Source organism: Cupressus sempervirens, chromosome 10, assembly GCF_028749045.1.
Source record: "Cupressus sempervirens isolate cs-2001-9-10 chromosome 10, ASM2874904v1, whole genome shotgun sequence".
Taxonomy (NCBI): Eukaryota; Viridiplantae; Streptophyta; class Pinopsida; order Cupressales; family Cupressaceae; genus Cupressus; species Cupressus sempervirens.
The window spans coordinates 621353270-621359269 of NC_143127.1; positions in this window are offsets into that span (position 1 = coordinate 621353270).

A 6000-nucleotide genomic window follows, 5' to 3' on the forward strand; every position below is an offset into this window, starting at 1 on the left:
ATCCCCTTCTCCAAGATGGATGATTATCATCATCCAACTCACTCCTCCAAATGAATGAATGCCTAAAGACTCCACAAGACCCCTTACTTATATCAACTAAGCCACAAGTCAACCTAGCCCGATACAAATTAAAATAAATCCTTACATTAAATATTTGCATAAACCACAAGTCAGCTGAAACACTCATTAACTACTTACAACCCAAATTAAATGCCAAAAGTCGGCTCACAGACAACTCAAACACCATAGAGACCAAGATCAAATCGAGTTTCAAAAACCATCATTGAGCATCAACATTCCACCAAGCATAACCATAACCAAGATCCATCATTGACCGAACCAACTCGGGAAACATTGCAACCAAACCAAGCAGACCAAACTGAGCTCACAAGTATATGTCGAGTCCCTTCAATAACTGAACCACTCCGGCAACACTACTGCTGATTTCCTCCTTCGCAGACTGAGTCCCTTCAATGATCGAGCAACTCGGGCAACACTACTACATCCAAGCTACATTGAGCTCCCAGTGTGTCTCGAGTTCCTACAAGCATCATTGAGCTTCTTCGACAACCGAGTGTGCCCAAGCTATGTTGAGTTCCTTCAACAAGAAAGAACCTCTAGGATCACCAAGTCCATCCATCCACCGAGTTCTCAACCAAGAATTGCCAAGAGATGACCGAGTAACCTCTACCAAGCATCTCTTCTTCAATCGAGTACCAGTCCAAGCACCCTCCAACAATTACCACGCCTTCTCCCATGAACTCCAAAGTAGCCACCAAGAAAATCGGAGATGCTCCGGCATCAATAATGGTTAGTGTGAGGGCTACTATAGGTTTAGGGTTAGTATTAGGGAAACTACTACTACTACTGTTGCTACTACTCTTACTGCTACAACTACTCCTACTGCTACTAGTGCTGCTATTGTTGTTGGTGTTGCTAGTGATGTTGCTACTACTACTACTGCTACTACAACCACTACCACCACTACCACTACCACTACTACTACTACCACTACTATCACTATTACCACCACTACTAGCAATACCACCACCACCACCACTACTACAACTACCACTTTGATGACTATTGCCACCACCACTACCACCACCACTATTACTAGCATGACTACCACTACCAATACCACTACCACTGCCATTGATGCAAGTGCTCTCCTAATCTCTAGTAGAACAACATCCACCATAATGTGTCCCACCATTGTTACTTTTGTGTTATCTTCTTCTCCAACCAAACTTTTTGATCCATTTATCTTTATCTCTATCATCGTTGCAACTACTATCCAATAAATGATTCATCTTTTGTTAATTGACTCCACCATAATACATCTCTAGTAACTTGCTATAATATTTGGTTGTCCTTAGTCTCCAACTTAACTAGTTTATGTTTTCTTACTAAATCCTCCAACAACTTTTCAACCTTCAAATCTTACTAGTCACTTGTTGTGACCGATCACCTTCTAATCCAAAATATCCTGATCACCTAAGTTGTAATTCCTCATCACACTCAAGTTCTTAGCTTCCATTCCTTCATTTTTCAAAGGAAGTAAAGTAAACCTTCTTTTATCTTTGATGATAGAACTAATATTTCGTTATTAATCATGGATAACACCATCATCATATTGTCAAGGTCTACCCAAAAAAACATGGCAAGGGCTTATATTCCCCACACTACAAATTATCTACTGCTAGATATTAAGGTCCAATGTCAAAATAAACCCAACATTGTTCTTTCACTTCTACATTGTAATCATCTTGAAACTGTCTTATCCCACAAGGAAAAAAATTCTTTAGACTATTCAATCTCGAATTCCATACTGTTTCCTTAGATACAAGGTTATATGTACTTCAACCCTCCATTATCTTTTTTTGCAACATTTGCCACTAGACTTGCAAATAGTACGAAAGAACTAAATTCTTTGTATAGGCTTTTATTCCTTCTTACTCAACATAACTCTTCTAAACATCAAAGACTCTCCCATCTTAGGTGCAACTTCTATTTCAATAAGTTCATCTTGCTCTTCCTGTTCCTCATGTGCCACAAGATTCTATTTACCTTTTGCTAGAACCACCCAAAAATTGGAATGCTCTATGACCAACATTCCCACATTTGAAAATTTCCTTTTAATTATCCATTGCTTCTTCTCCTTCCCTAAATCTTCTTATTAGGTTAATCTTTAATCACTACTTTATCTTTCCTTTGTCAACAATTAGTTTATCCATCACCTTAGGGGTAACTTTCTCTCTCTTCAACTTATCTTTTGCCTCTAGGGCATAGTGATAAGCATCTTCAATTGTATTAATCCCCAACATACTTATCTCAACAATGTTAAGTCTTAGACCATTAACATATCTAGTCACTTTCTCCTTGGATGACTCTCGATGCCCAAACCTAAATGTAAGTTTGTAGAACTCCTCATTATACTCTTTCACTATGAGATTTTTGTTCTTTAGATTTTGTAACTTCTTAAATTATTCAACTTCATAATTCTCCATTACGAACTTATATTTTTGTATAAAAAACCTATGACCCTCTGTTAGGTTATCTTAGGTTCACCATTATCTTTTCTATCTTTTTGCAATTCTTTCCACCATAAAGAAGCGTGACCCTTCAACTTGTTCTATTCTAAACCTATCTCTCTATTTATTCATAACATCTTCAAGCTCAAAGAAATCTTGTAGTTAATTAATCCAATTTGTCAATTATTTTAGATGTGAAGCACCATAAAAACATGTAACATCAATGTTATGACTCTTATCCATTTGTGCCATAGATCTCAATAATGATTCTTCCTTGATATGAATGTCAAATTCATTAGTCTCAAGATCTTTAGTTGTTTCCTCAAATTCATCTTCAGTCATAGTATTTCTCCTAGCCCCAACTAAAGCATTATGGATCTCCATCACCTACTCTATAGTCTTCTAGGATTCATTCTTTTAGGTGACATATTTACCAAGATGCCAATCTTGAATTTATAAGGTTTGGTGATATGATCACATGTGTTGACTTCCCTTATCTGATCCAACAATCTACAATCACCATCTTCTTCCTTAGGCAATTAGGTTTGTCTGTTAACCGGAAAAATTATCAACTTCACCAAATAACCAATCCTTCTTGAATAATCTCGACAATTGCAAGTCAAATTTAATCTTCTGCCACACCATAACCAAGTTCACAAGTGTGCTATCCAATATTCCAATTGCAAATCCTTCTTTTCTCACCTTACACCAACCTCCAATTGAAGAAGATCAAAACTTCAACTTCATTCACTCTATGCTATAATAAAAGATGCAAGTCAAACACAAGATTTTGAGTGCTTGGTACCACTAGCACCACCAAGATCAGAGAACACAATATGGAAGAATGCCACTGGATTATCACTAAATTGGCATGCAAATGTAGATCTTACATTTCCATTGTCGCTAACAAGTCAGATACATTCACTCTCCTCATTTATAGGTTCACAGTTGATCATTTCTTCAGATTGTGGTATGATACCACAAATAGACCAAAAGTATCTCGTTATTTCCCAAACTATTCTACCTCCTATTCATGTAGCACGAGTGCTACTTCTTCCACTGTCTTGGATTACTTCAACTAAAACCTCTAAACTACCTATATGCTAGATCATCGACCACATGTCAACATATTTGACCATTAAACACCAAGACAAAGGAAACATATGACAAATAGATAGGTCAGGACCCAAATCATAAGAACATCATCAATTGAATGCATTGTGTCATGTGAACATACAAGAGGATTGATGAAATGTATTGTTAACCATCTTTTATCACCATGCACAAAATGGATAGGTTGACCGATCATATTCTTAGGGTGGTGAGAATGAAATATTTTAAATCATTAAATGCCCATGTAATTAAGAGATATGTAAAATGTTGACCATGCTTTATCATTATATCCCTAGGTTTTAATCTTCTAAATCTATATGTCTTATGGTTACAAAAATTCTATTTATTATAATCTTTAAAGTTCTGTAGATCCCATTTTATGTCATGAAATAAAAAATCACGAGGGCCCTTGATCTTTAGTAGATCAAGGGTTGTCTCTTTAGGGAGTTGTAGGGTCATTATCCATAGCGACAAAGTGACAAGTGGATACATGGCATGGTGGACCCTCTTTTCCTCAGCTCCTAACAAGTTCATCGTGCATCTTCTCAACCATCAGATCTTCCTAGGATTAATGGCCTTCGCTATGTCATTATAAAAGGTTGTAAGAACTTTAATTTATGTGACATAGCGAGCACTTTTTGTGTGGCTATGTAGGGTCAACTTTAGTTGGTGGGCCGCAATATGACAAGCGATGTCAGAACAAGTTGGTACATGGATGCATTCCCATTGGCTGAAGTTTCTGAGGGCACGAAGAAGATTCAACAATTTTTTCCATCATAGATCTTGGACATATCTACGGTTATCGCTTTGTCACTAACAAGAACTGCAAGATCTTTATCCATAGCGACAAAGCGAGGAGGTGACATGTGTCCTAGTAGACCCAGTTAATAGGTCAATAGAAGTAAGCAAAACAATGGCCGACATGTGTTACATTTTCAAAAGGAAACAAGGGGTCAACAAAGGGTGTCTCCTAATTGTAAGATCATAATATTGCAATATCGTGGGTCAACTGAGTTAGCACAATAATATATTGATACAAAGACAAAAGGTGGAGAGCTCGACCTATCATGTTGTGACACATAGGTGTCATTTGGTAGTCAACTATTATTTGACCCCATGGTGGAAAAATATTGATACAAAGATAGAGGGGTGCGCGTTGGAATTGATAGTGGAGATGAGTTAGTGATTCAAATGACCCAGTTTTAATGAATATCATATCTACAATTAAGTATGGAGATGGTGGAGATCAAATCTAATCGATTTCCATGGGATGATCACCAAGAAAATATGATTCATTCCATAAGCAGTTGCAATAGTTAATGACTACGCTAGTGGGGTGGTTGTGGATTTGATCTTTGGTCACTACACAAAGAAAAGAAGCAATTAAGGCCCTCCTATAGCAAGAAATACCTAGCCTTACCCATGATGGGGAGAGCATAGAACATAAATGTGAATGTAAGTTCTTAGAAATATCTATACTCTTCTAATGAATTTATGACCTGTGCACCTCCCATCTAAAGTTTGTTCCAATCCTAGTCTATTTAAGGATTCACAAGATGTGGAGAAAGGGATGACATTTTGAAGTTTTATGAAAGATAGTATTGTTGAGATCTCCCAGGAGTCCTTCATGCTTTTCCTCTGCAAACTTCTTTATTTTACAGTCAATCTAGATAAATGTTGTTCACTGAACTTTGAGATTTGAATAAAGGAATAGTCTTAGAACCCTTATTATGTCTCCTTATTACTTTAGTAATTGATTTGATATAGCTCTTTTGTGATTTAATCCTTGAATCCCTAGGTTGTATCTCAATTTTAGTGCAAGAAAGGTTTGAGGTATTCATATAGGTTACAAGTCGAGATACTCTGCTTTCCTTCAAGTTTGTGACATTGTGAATGTTAGCATTCTCTTTAACACCTTGTTTGAATTGTATCTTTCTTGTTAAATATATATTTATGTGAATGACCCTTTGCAATATTGTGTTCCTGTTAGCTACCCAAAATTGTTCATTGAGTTAGGCCAGCAATATCTTCATCCTACCATCTAGTGTATCACCCCATTTTACATTTTCAGTATCTACCTTCAAGCAATCCTTCTAACCCTTTCCCACTCAAGTTTATTTTCATGTTTGAAGAAGTAAATCAATGAAACATCAAGAGGAGCTGGCCTATAACTTGAAGATTCACTCTTAACTTAGGCATTTCCCATTACTTAGGAGTGTTTTCATGTTACTCAAAGTGATTGAATACTAGAAATTGTAGTTTCAGTCTAGGCGCAACTTTAAGAGATAACAATTTTGGAATGCCCGATGGGACAAATAGAAAAGTGTTTTCTGCCTTTTCTCATTAATTTATT